Genomic DNA, 14,304 nt, shown 5'->3' on the forward strand with positions numbered 1-14,304 from the left:
TAGAGATCCATATGTGAGTACAATGGATAGGTGCATACCAAGTGTTTACTCTAAGTCTTGCTTAAAACTTAGAAATTTTGTATTTTATTTTATAATTTTTGTTACATTTTAATTTTTCTACAATGTGTTAACACTCACAATACAACTGTATTATTTTAAAAACCAGTGAGCTTTCAAGAATAATTGAACCTAGATAGTTTTCAGAAAGAGAAAATATAAACCAATTGTAACAATAGTTACAGTAAATTAATGGTTTTTTACTTGTATTTTGTCCAAATTTCCCCAAACAGTATGATATATTACTGTGTTTAGCAATGTGAATATTTTCTGAACTTAGAAAAAGTGGTAATTCAACCTAGTTATTAATAAAGTTAATGACATTTTAATCCGATCAGATCAGATCAGTCACTCAGTCCTGTCCGACTCTTTGGGACCCCATGAATCACAGCACACCAGGCCTCCCTGTCCATCACCAACTCCCGGAGTTCACTCAGACTCAAGTCCATTGAGTCAGTGATGCCATCCAGCCATCTCATCCTCTATCGTCCCCTTCTCCTCTTGCCCCCAATCGTTCCCAGCATCAGAGTCTTTTCCAATGAGTCAACTCTTCGCATGAGGTGGCCAAAGTACTGGAATTTCAACTTTAGCATCATTCTTTCCAAAGAAATCCCAGGGCCGATACCCTTCAGAATGGACTGGTTGGATCTCCTTGCAGTCCAAGGGACTCTCAAGAGTCTTCTCCAACACCACAGTTCAAAAGCATCAATTCTTTGGTGCTCAGCCTTCTTCACAGTCCAACTCTCACATCCATACATGACCACAGGAAAAACAATAGCCTTGACTAGACAAACCTTTGTTGGCAAAGTAATGTCTCTACTTTTGAATATGCTATCTAGGTTGGTCATAACTTTCCTTCCAGGGAGTAAGTGTCTTTTAAATTCATGGCTGCAGTCACCATCTGCAGTGATTTTGGAGCCCAGAAAAATAAAGTCTGACACTGTTTCCACTGTTTCCCCATCTATTTCCCATGAAGTGATGGGACCAGATGCCATGATCTTCGTTTTCTGAATGCTGAGCTTTCAGCCAACTTTTTCACTCTCCACTTTCACTTTCATCAAGAGGCTTTTGAGTTCCTCTTCACTTTCTGCCATAAGGGTGGTGTCATCTGCATATCTGAGGTTATTGATATTTCTCCTGGCAATCTTGATTCCAGCTTGTGTTTCTCCCAGTCCAGCGTTTCTCATCCTGTACTTTGCATATAAGTTAAATAAACAGGGTGACGATATACAGCCTTGATGTACTCCTTTTCCTATTTGGAGCCAGTCTGTTGTTCCATGTCCAGTTCTAACTGATGCTTCCTGACCTGCATACAGATATCTCAAGAGGCAGATCAGGTGGTCTGGTATTCCCATCTCTTTCAGAATTTTCCACAGTTTATTGTGATCCACACAGTCAAAGGCTTTGGCATAGTCAATAAAGCAGAAATAGATGTTTTTCTGGAACTCTATTGCTTTTTCCAGGATCCAGTGGATGTTGGCAATTTGACCTCTCGTTCCTCTGCCTTTTCTAAAACCAGCTTGAACATCAGGAAGTTCATGGTTCACATATTGCTGAAGCCTGGCTTGGAGAATTTTGAGCATTACTTTACTAGAGTCTGAGATGAGTGCAATTATGTGGTAGTTTGAGCATTCTTTGGCATTGCCTTTCTTTGGGATTGGAATGAAAACTGGCCTTTTCCAGTCCTGTGGCCACTGCTGAGTTTTCCAAATTTGCTGGCATATTGAGTGCAGCACTTTCACAGCATCACCTTTCAGGATTTGGAATAGCTCAACTGGAATTCTATCACCTCCACTACCTTTGTTTGTAGTGATGCTTTCCAAGGCCCACTTGACTTCACATTCCAGGATGTCTGGCTCTAGGTCAGTGATCACACCATCCTGATTATCTGGGTTGTGAAGATCTTTTTTGTTCAGTTCTTCTATGTATTCTTGCCACCTCTTCTTAATATCTTCTGCTTCTGTTAGGTCCATACCATTTCTGTCCTTTATCAAGCTCATCTTTGCATGAAATGTTCCTTTGGTATCTCTGATTTTCTTGAAGAGATCTCTAGTCTTTCCCATTCTGTTGTGTTCCTCTATTTCTTTGTATTGATCCCTGAAGAAGGCTTTCTTATCTCTTCTTGCTATTCTTTGGAACTCTGCATTCAGATTCTTATTTCTTTCCTTTTCTCCTTTGCTTTTCACTTCTCTTCTTTTCACAGCTTTTGTAAGCCTCCCCAGACAGCCATTTTGCTTTTTTGCATTTCTTTTCCATGGGGATGGTCTTGATTCCTGTCTCCTGTACAATGTCACGAATCTCATTCCATAGTTCATCAGGCACTCTATCTATCAGATCTAGGCCCTTAAATCTATTTCTCACTTCCAGTGTATAATCATAAGGGATTTGATTTAGGTCATACCTGAATGGTCTAGTGGTTTTCCCTACTTTCTTCCATTTAAGTCTGAATTTGGCAATAAGGAGTTCATGGTCTGAGCCACAGCCAGCTCCTGGTCTTATTTTTGTGGACTGTATAAAGCTTCTGCATCTTTGGCTGCAAAGAATATAATCAATCTGATTTCGGTGTTGACCATCTGGTGATGTCCATGTATAGAGTCTTCTGTGTTGTTGGAAGAGGGTGTTTGTTATTACCAGTGAATTTTCTTGGCAAAACTCTATTAGTCTTTGTCCTGCTTCATTCTGTATTCCAAGGCCAAATTTGCCTGTTACTCCAGGTGTTTCTTGACTTCCTACTTTTGCATTCCAGTTCCCTATAATGAAAAGGGCATCTTTTTGGGGTGTTAGTTCTAAAAGGTCTTGTAGGTCTTCATAGAACCGTTCAACTTCAGCTTTTTCAGCGTTACTGGTTGGGGCATAGATTTGGATTACTGGGATATTGAATGGTTTGCCTTGGAAATGAACAGAGATCATTCTGTCATTTTTGAGATTGCATCCAAGTACTGCATTTCGGACTCTTTTGTTGACCATGATGGCTACTCCATTTCTTCTGAGGGATTCCTGCCCACAATAGTAGATATAATGGTCATCTGTGTTAAATTCACCCATTCCAGTCCATTTCAGTTCGCTGATTCCTAGAATGTCGACATTCACTCTTGCCATCACTTGTTTGACCACTTCCAATTTGCCTTGATTCATGGACCTGACATTCCAGGTTCCTATGCAATATTGCTCTTTACAGCATCGGACCTTGCTTCTATCACCAGTCACATCCACAGCTGGGTATTCTTTTTGCTTTGGCTCCATCCCTTCATTCTTTCTGGAGTTATTTCTCCACTGATCTCCAGTAGCATATTGGGCACCTAATTACCTGGGGAGTTTCTCTTTCAGTATCCTATCATTTTGCCTTTTCATACTGTTCATGGGGTTCTCTAGGCAAGAATACTAAAGTGGTTTGCCATTCCCTTCTCCAGGGGACCACATTCTGTCAGATCTCTCCACCAGACCCGCCCATCTTGGGTTGCCCTATGAGCATGGCTTAGTTTCACTGAGTTAGACAAGGCTGTGGTCCTAGTGTGATTAGATTGACTAGTTTTCTGTTTGTATGGTTTCAGTGTGTTTGCCCTCTGAAGCCCTCTTGCAACACCTACAGTCTTACTTGGGTTTCTCTTACCTTGGGCGTGGGGTATCTCTTCAGGGCTGCTCCAGCAAAGTGCAGCCATTGCTCCTTACCTTGGACGGGGGGTATCTCCTTACCACCACCCTTCCTGACCTTCAACGTGGGATAGCTCCTCTAGGCCCTCCTGCACCCGTGCAACCACGGCTCCCTGGACGTGTGAACAGCCAAAAGGAGCTACCCCATGTCCAAGGTCAGGGGGAGCAGCGGAGAGGAGATACCCAGCGTCCGAGGTCAGGGGCAGGGACCAGAGGAGTTACTCCACGTCCGAGGAGCTACCCCACGCCCCCACTCCCGAGGCCAGGGGCAGCGGCCAGGAGGAGCAACCCACCCCCAAGGCCAGGAGTTGTGGCCGGGAGGACATTTTAATAGTATAGCATAAACAAAGTGATTAAATTTATCTTAGGTATATTAAACTAAGAAAACTAAGGAGATACTGTTTAACAGCATACTTCTTAAAAAGAAAAAAAAAATGACTATATAATTAACACAGATTCATTACCTTAATTTACCACACCTAAGTCATAAAGTGTCCAATAGGGAATAAGATCAACTTATTTTAAGTAATATTTTTTGAATACTTTGATACAATCTGAAGTGTGCATTCTTTATAAGTAACTTGCTCATTTTTTAACATCTAAGGAGCACTGATCATTTTCCTTGTTAACCTTTATCCTATCTGTTTTGACTCAGGTAACATTATTGAGCATAGATGTAAGCAGTGTAATTATCAGTTTTTAACCTACCCCCAAATTCAAGAGAGTATATCATCATAGCACAAAACAAGTGATTGCCTAACATCTCATTTTTCATTAAACTGTGAACCTCAGCAGCTGCTATTTGTCTTTCCCTTCTCTACGCTTCTTGATAATGATGATGATAGAAGGAAAAATAAGAAAGAAGAGACAGAGGTAAAGGAGGAAGAAGAAGAGTGGATAAAGAAAAGGAAAGAAGAGAGGAAGAGAAAAACAAAAAGAAATCAACCATTTAATGAAATATACCTGGCTTTAGAGTAGGCCATTCATATAAATTACTGTATTAAAAACATACAAAAACTGGAGGTTATATTAGTTTCTGCATTTTACAGATGAGAAAGTTAACATTCTCAAGGCTAAATAACTTAATAAAGCTCACACACATATTAGGTAAAACTGCACTCAGAGCTAGTTTTTCTGGCTCCCAAGTGTTTCCCACATTATTGCCTTGAGTTTTCTCTTCCCTGTTTTCCACTGCTCCTGTTTTTACCTCCGTTTTCCCCCTTCCAGTAAGCTACCCTCGGGGAGAAACACAGTCAGAGGGTCACAGTTGTATAAAATGGCAGAGTCTCTCTCATCAATTATGGATTTACATCTCACTCAGATGCTAGAAGTGTTGAATTGTGGACTCTAAAATATCTGTGTATATTTTTGTGTATATTTTGAACAGAATAAAATACAAAAATAATCACTTTCAAATTTATTTTTACATTTTTACATTTACAAATAAATCTATCAATGTTAAGTATAGAATTTAACCTCCACTTTATTCAAATTAAAATGTATAATTGAGGTAATTTCCATGAAAATACCAATTATTTTACCTGTTGAGAGGTATAATTTAGGGGAAGCCTTCATTGAATTCATCACTTATGCACTTAATTCTCTATAAATTCCATATTCTAATATGTAGCATTTTTTTAATGTAAGATAATTATGAAAAAAAAGAGTTGGTCAAGATAAAACCAATACAATATGAAGTTATATAGGTAATTTAGTGGAAATATTTTTGACTTCAATTATTTTATTAAAATTCATTTGATTAACTATATTAAGCATTCAGACTATGAGTGATAAAATTTTTAACTGTGCAAGATTTTAGATTTTAAATGTCGAAAAACTGAATGCATGTACATAGCTTGAATCCATATAATTAAATGTTTAATTTTATTGTACACTTAAATATATAAATTTTTCACTGTATGTGTTAAAATATGTTATTTCCATATGTTGTCCACACCACATTATGGAGTTTAACCAAGCTAATCCAAGAAATTGTGACTAAAATGACTAAGTCCCTTGCCCTCAAATTAATTCTATTTCAATCCATAAATGGAAATAAAGAAGATATTTATATAATAATAAAACTTTGCTAAATAGAGAACTCAATTGACATTTCTGACCTATGGTTATAGTGTTAGTCACTCAGTCGTGTCTGACTCCTTGTGATCCCATGGACTGTAACCCACCAGGCTCCTCTATACATAGAATTCTTCCAGCAAGAATACTGAAGTGGATTTCCATTCCCTTCTCCAGGGGATCTTCCTAACCCAGGATGGAACCCGGGTCTCCTACACTGCAGGCAGATTGCTTACCCTCTGAGCCATACTGGCATAGTAACTATTATAGTTGTTGGTAAAATAAAGCCAATGCATCCTTCTTCTGTATGTTAGATTCATTTACTGAACTTTGGTATAACATATGTTATCTGACCTGCTTGCTATAAAATTTAAATTCTATCATTGTAATTGTTTATTAAATAAAACAAAATTTCCATTAAAGTTCAATCAAGGCATTTTAGTTGCCAATTAAAAAAAGCATGAAACAAAACATTATTATTATTATACTATAACCAGAATTATTATTTTGACATAATACTAATATTGAATAAAATAAATGGAAACCTTGAACCAAATCTGTAATAATTAACAGACTTGATGAATTACTATATAATTATTTAGTCTTTATGAAACTGCACTTTGATTGCTTTTTTATTAAGTCAGTTTGCATAATTGTGAAGATCTATGTGTTTAGAGTGCATATCAATAATCAAAATTGAAGAAAATAACTCAGAGAAGAAAAAATTCAGTGCATATATGATTAAAATTAAGACTCAAGCAAGTCTCTCTTTTTTTTTCCACTTTATTTATTTATTTGGAGGCTAATTACTTTACAATATTGTATTGGTTTTGTCATATATTGACCTGAATCCGCCACGGGTGTACATGTGTTCCCCATCCTGAATCCCTCTCCCACCTCCCTCCCCATCCCATCCCTCTGGGTCATCCCAGTGCACCAGCCCCGAGCACCCTGTATCATGCATCGAACCTGGACTGGCGATCTGTTTCACATATAATATACATGTTTCAATGCCATTCTCCCAAACCATCCCACCCTCGCCCTCTCCCACAAGAGTCCAAAAGACTGTCCTATACATCTGTGTCTCTTTTGCTGTCTCGCATACAGGGTTATCGTTACCAATTTTCTAAATTCCATATATATGCGTTAGTATACTGTATTGGTGTTTTTCTTTCTGGCTTACATCACTCTGTATCATAGGCTCCAGTTTCATCCGCCTCATTAGAACTGATTCAGATGTATTCTTCTTAATGGCTTAGTAATATTCCATTGTGTATATGTACCACTACTTTCTTATCTATTCATCTGCTGATGGACATCTAGGTTGCTTCCATGTCCCGGCTAATATAAACAGTGCTGTGATGAACACTGAAGTACACGTGTCTCTTTCAATTCTGGTTTCCTCAGTGTGTATGCCCAGCAGTGGGATTGCTGGGTTGTATGGCAGTTCTTTTTCCAGTTTTTTAAGGTATCTCCACATTGTTCTCCATAGTGGTTAGTTTGCATTCTGACCAACAGTGTAAGAGGTTCCCTTTTCTCTACACCCTCTCCAGCATTTATTGCTTGTAGACTTTTGGATAGCAGCCATTCTGACTGGCGTGAAATGGTACCTCATTGTAGTTTTGATTTGCATTTCTCCTAGAATTAGTGATGTTGAGCATCTTCTCATGTGTTTGTTAGCCATCTGTATGTCTTCTTTGGAGAAACGTCTGTTTAGTTCTTTGGCCCATTTTTGGATTGGGTCATTTATTTTTCTGGAATTGAGCTGCAGGAATTCCTTGTATATTTTTGAGATTAATTCTTTGTCAGTTGTTCCGTTTGCTATTATTTTTCCCATTCTGAAGGCTGTCTTTTCACCTTGCTTATAGTTTCCTTTGTTGTGCAAAAGCTTTTAATTTTAATTAGGTCCCATTTGTTTATTTTTGCTTTTATTTCCAATATTCTGGGAGGTGGGTCATAGAGGATCCTGCTGTGATTTATGTTGGAGAGCGTTTTGCCTATGTTTTCCTCTAGGAGTTTTATAGTTTCTGGCTTTATGTTTAGATCTTTAATGCATTTTGAGTTTATTTTTGTGTATGGTGTTAGAAAGTGTTCTAGTTTCATTTTTTTACAAGTGGTTGACCAGTTTTCCCAGCACCACTTGTCTCTCTTTTAATATAAAGCATTCAGTAGAAAAATTACAAACTGAAGCATTTCTTTTTTTTTAATGAAAGAAAGCAATATATATTCATGTTTTAGATTTTACAATTAGGCCATCTATATATTTAACAACAAAAAAAATGAATGGATATATTGTAAAGATATTTTTTAATTTGAAGGAAGCCTTTCAGGATCCTCTGTCCATGGGATTCTCAGGCAAGAATACTGTAGTGGATTGCCATGCCCTCCTCCAGGGGGTCTTCCTGATCCAGGGATCGAAACCCTGTCTCTCATGTCTACGTGCATTGGCAGGCAGGGTCTTTACCACTAGCATTTCTTAATCTATAGAAATGCATGTCTTCAGCTGGGTTCTCTAACTAATTTTTTTATTGTTCTTTGGTTTTTGTTTTGGTTTTGTCCACAAGATAATTATCTTCACAAATTTAACACATGACATTATGTATATTTATATTATGTGCACACATATATATACATACACATACAAACATGCATACAAGTGCATTGATATGTCTTTCTAGATATGTACAGGTATACTCAACCATGTTTATTTTTTATTCAGATTGAGTAAAAACACAGTTGCAAGTCATAAAATAATACCATATATTTTGTATGACGCTTATATCATTAATAAATTGTTAACAAAAGTCAAGTATTTTGCAGTTTACTATTTCCGAAAGTAGAAAAACTACAGTGAATCAGTGAATGTAAGTCTGAAGCAAGGCAATAACCACATCATTTTGATCGTTTTATTTGGCAGCCCAAAGCAGCCTTCTTTAGATACTACCAAACAAATAAAAGTTTCTATAAAACTGTCAAAGCTTCACTTGAGAAGAACTGAGCAGCGGGAGTGTTGGAATCACAGCGGGTGGTGCAACTCAGCTCAATTTTTCCTATTGCTTTTTAAAATGGCATTGATCTTATGCAGCAGATGTGGTTCTTGCTTATTCTAGGCTCTTCCATGATTACCAGCTTCCTTGACTTAAGTAAAAACTTGACTCTTCCACATTGAAAGCCCTGTTGTGGTTGACCCTATTTGTCTTTCCAGTGTCTTTAATTTAGCTTCTGGGCTTCCCTGGTGACTCAGACAATAAAGAACCTGCCTGCAAGGTGGGAGATCTGGGTTGGATCCCTGGGTTGGGAAGATCTCCTGGAGAAGGGCATGGCAACCCCCTCTAGTATTCTTGCCTGGAGAATCCCCATGGACAGAAGAGCCTGGCAGGCTGCAGTCCATGGGGTCGTAAAGAGTTGGACGCAACTTAGCAACACAGCACAGCACAACACATATTTAACTTCTAGTTAGAGATATCTTAAGTGTGGACTTTTATTCTAGCATTTGAAAGTAAGGAATAAAGCAGAACCAATAATGCAATGTAAGATTTGCTGATATACAGTTTCAAGTTGGTAAGGTTCAACTCAGAAAACTGCAGGGAATACACACATATGGGCTTTATTCCTCCTTCCACTCTGAAGAAGAATATTCTCTCACCTCTGTTCTCCACCCCCATCTCTGCATCTTTCTCTCTAGAACATCCTGTCATGTTCACAGTCTTCTCTAACTTTCTGTTTGGCCAAAATGTCACAAATATGAAGTCACATCATAAGTGTTATTTTAACCTTTTGCAAACACATGCTTTAGCACTTATCACACTCTTGAGCAATTACTTGCATTTATTTCCACCTCCACCACATGATTTTGATTTCTTAAAACACAGGAAGTTTTTCTCACTGACCCAAGTAATTATTAAATCAGTGTTAAGTGAATGAATAAATAAATGAGTGCTCAAGTAAATGATTTAAGACTAGAAAATTAGTGTGAGGATAAAAATCTATAATGGTAATTATGTATTTACCTTCTTTGTGCCACCACCTACTTATTATGCAAATAGCAATTTTATCCCTATAGAAAATTCATTTCAATCAACACTTAAACACATTTATTATTGTCTTAAACTGATATTTTGAGTCTATATATTAAATGACAATTACATAGTCCTGTCATAACTTTCATTCTACAATAGCTTACTTACCATCCAAAACAACTTTGCAGTAAGGCCAATTTTTGCTTTTACAAAAAAAGGAATCAAAGAACCTAGATTAATTTTTGCTTTTATAAAATACAACCCCATGGCCAAAGGAAAAAAGAATACAAACCATTCATTATCAATCACTTCAGATTTACTCACTTTAAAGCATCCCATGGATATTCACTTTTTTTTATTGTTTCACGTGGATACAAATAACAAAATAGAAAGAAGTAGCAAGACTATTACAAATATCAAAACAACCAAATATGTAACAAGATTACCTATTATTTGTGTCAAGGTAATAACATGATCAAGTTATTTAACCTAATGTCAATTTCATTACCTAGTATTAAGTGTACATGAAAAAATCTTCTTTTAAGATGGATGTATCAAATGTAATTATGTATATTAAGCCTAGGGTAGAGTAAAATGCAAGATATAAATATGATCTATTATTATTTCACATCCGAGTTCTTCCAGCAATTGGCTACCTATTATTCATGTATTATCTACAGATTTTATGTATTTTCCAAGTTTTTCTTTCATTATGTACTGTGAAAGATTTTTTTATTCCCCACTATTTGAACTTCCAAATTGCTGAGTAGAAGAAAGTACACTCATCTTCTCCTGCGAGAACTCCAAAATTATAACTCACTGCTGAACAATCATCAACTGGAGAATGTTGGATCTCACCAAAAAAAAGATACCCCATGTCCAGGGACAAAGGAGAAGCCCCAGCAAGACGGTAGGAGGGGAAAAATCACATTTAGAATCAAACTGCAACCCACCAGAAATGCTCAGAGGGCTCACCAGGAGCACACCAGGAGATCCCACAGAAACTGAGATCAGACCTGCCTTTGAGTGTTTGACTGTCTCCTGTAGAGGTATGGGTCATTATGGGCTTTCACATGGGCAGGGGCTCAGGTTGCAACAGATCTGGGTGTGGCATAAGCCTTCTTGGAGGAGGTCGACAATAGCCCCAACATAGAGCCATCAGAATTTACACAGGACTGAGGAAACAGACTCTGGGAGAACACAAACAAAACCATGTGCACACCAGGGCCCAGGAGAAAGGAGCAGTGACCCCACGAGAGACTGACCCAGAGTTTCCTGTGACTGTCCAGTAGTCTCTGGTGGAGGCGTGGGTCAGCATGGGGGGCACTGCTGCAGGGTGGGGGGGGGGTGGGCACTGAATGCAGCAGTGTGTGTATGGGACCTTTTAAAGGAGTTCACCATTATCTTCATTACCTCCACCATAGTTTGGTCTCAGGTCAAACAACAGGGAGAGAAAACAGCACCATCCATCAACATAAAATTGGATTAAAGATTTACTGAGCTTGGCCCCAACCATCAGAACAAGACCCAATTTCCCCCACAGTCAGTCTCTCCTATCAGGAAGCTTCCATAAGCCTGTTATCCTTATCCACCAGAGGGCAGACAGTATGAAAACCACAATCACAGAATCAATCAAACTGATCACATGGACCACAGCCTTGTCTAACTCTATGAAATCATTACCCATACTGTGTAGGGCCACCCAAGATGGACAGGTCATGGTGAAGTGTTCTAACAAAACAAGATCCACTGGAGAAGGCAGTGGCAAACCACTTCAGCATTCTTGCCTTGAGAACCCCATGAATAGTATGAAAAGACAAATATATATAACACTGAAAGATGAATTCCCTAGGTCGGTAGGTACCCAATATGCTACTGGAGAAGAATGGAGAAATAACTCCAGAAAGAATGAAGAAATGGAGTGAAAACAGTGTTCAGTTGTGGATGTGACTGGTGATGGATTTGAAGTCCAATGCTGTAAAGAACAATATTGCATAGGAACCTGGAAAGTTAGGTCCAAGAACCAAAGCAAATTGGAAGTGGTCAAACAGGAGACAGCAAGAATGAACATCGATATTTTAGGAACTAAAATGGACAGAATGGGCGGATTTAACTCAGATACCATTATAGCTACTACTGTGGGCAAGAATCCCTTAGAAGAAATGTAGTAGTCTTCATAGTCAACATAGGAGTCCAAAATATAATACTTGTGTGCAGTCTCAAAAACAACAGAATGATCTCTGTTGGTTTCCAAGGAAAACTATTCAATATCACAGTAATCCAAGCCTATGCCCCAATCAGTAATGCTGAAGAAGCTGAAGTTAAATGGTTCAAGGAAGACCAACAAGACCTGCTAGAAACAACACCCAAAATAGATGTCCTTTTCATTGTAGGGGACTAGATTATAAACGGAGAAGGCAATGGCACCCCACTCCAGTACTTTTGCCCAGAAAATCCCACGGACGGAGGAGCCTGGTAGGCTGCAGTCCATGGGGTCGCTAGAGTCGGACACGACTGAGCGACTTCACTTTCACTTTTCACTTTCATGCATTGGAGAAGGAAATAGCAACCCACTCTAGTGTTCTTGCCTGGAGAATCCCAGGGACGGGGAAGCCTGGTTGGCTGCCATCTATGGGGTCGCACAGAGTCGGACATGACTGAAGCAACTCAGCAGCAGCAGCAGCAGCAGATTATAAAAGTAAGAGGTCAAGAGAAACCTGGAGTAACAGGCAAATTTGGCCTTGGAGTACAGAATGAAGCAGGGAAAAGGCTAACAGAGTTTTGCCAAGAGAATGCACTGGTCATAGCAAACACCTTCTTCCAACAACACAAGATAAGACTCTACACATGGACACTACCAGATGGTCAATACCAAAGTCAAATTGATTATATTATTTTCAGCCAAAGATGGAGAAGCTCTATACAGTCAGAAGAAATAAGATCAGGAGCATACTATGGCTCAGATTATAAACTAGTTAAGACAAAATCAGACTTGAATTGAAGAAAGTAGGGATAGAATATTCAGGCAAGACTTAAATCAAATCCTTTACTTTTATACAGTGGGAGTGACAAATCGATTCAAGAGATTAGATCTGATAGACAGAGTACCTGAAGAACCATGGATGGAGGTTCATGACATTGTACAGGAGGCAGTGATCAAGAGCATCCCCAAGAAAAAGAAATGCAAAAAAGCAAAATGTTGTCTGGGGAGGCCTTACAAATAGCTTAGAAAATAAGAGAAGCTAAAGGCAAAGAAGAGAAGGAAAGATATATACCCATTTGAATGCAGAGTTCCAAAGAATAGCAAGGAGAGATAAGAAAGCCTTTCTCAGTGATCAATGCAAAGAAATAGAGGAAAACAACAGAATGGGAAAGACTAGAGATCTCTTCAAGAAAGCTAGAGATTCCAAAGGAATATTTCATTCAAAGATGGGCACAATAAAGGACAGAAATAGTATGGACCTAATAGAAGCAGATGATACTAAGAAGAGGTGGCAAAAATACACAGAAGAACTACAAAATCAATCTTAATAACCCAAATAACCATGATGATGTGATCCTCACCTAGAGCCAGACATCCTGGAATGCGAAGTCAAATTGGCCTTAGGAAGCATCACTATGAACAAAGCTAGTGGAGGTGATGGAATTCCAGTTGAGCTATTTCAAATCCTAAAAGATGATGCTGTGAAAATGCTGCACTCAGTATGCCAGCAAATTTGGAAAACTCAGCAGTGGTCACAGGACTGGAAAAGGTCAGTTTTAATTCCAGTTCCAAAGAAAAGCAATACCAAAGAATGGTCCAACTACCGCACAATTTCACTCAACTCACACGCTAGCAAAGTAATGCTCAAAATTCCCCAAGGCAGGCTTCAACAGTACATGAACCGTGAACTTCCAGATATTCAAGCTGGATTTAGAAAAGGCAGAGGAACCATAGATCTAATTGCCAACATCTTTTGGATCATCAAAAAAAGAAGAGAGTTCCAGAAAATCATCTACTTCTACTTTATGACTATGCCAAAGCCTTTGACTGTGTGGATCACCACAAACAGTGGAAAATTCTTCAAGAGATGGGAATACCAGTCCACCTTACATGCCTCCTTAGAAACCTGTATCAGGTCAAGAAGCAACAGTTAGAACTGGACATGGAACAACAGACTGATTTCAAATAGGAAAAGGAGTACGTCAAGGCTGTATATTGTCACCCTGCTTCTTTAACTTATATGCAGAGTACATCATGGGAAATGCCAGGCTGGATGAAGCACAAGCTGGAATCAAGATAGATGGGAGAATTATCAATAACCTCAGATATGCAGATGATACCACCCTTATGGCAGAAAGTGAAGAAGAACTAAAGAGCCTCTTTATGAAAGTGAAAGAGGAGCGTGAAAATATAGGCTTAAAACGCAACATTCAGAAAACTAAGATCATGGCATCTGGTCCCATCACTTCCTGGCAAAACAGGGGGAAACAATGGAAACAGTGAGAGACTTTATTTTTT

Source organism: Bubalus bubalis, chromosome 9 (genome assembly GCF_019923935.1).
Source record: "Bubalus bubalis isolate 160015118507 breed Murrah chromosome 9, NDDB_SH_1, whole genome shotgun sequence".
Lineage (NCBI taxonomy): Eukaryota > Metazoa > Chordata > Mammalia > Artiodactyla > Bovidae > Bubalus > Bubalus bubalis.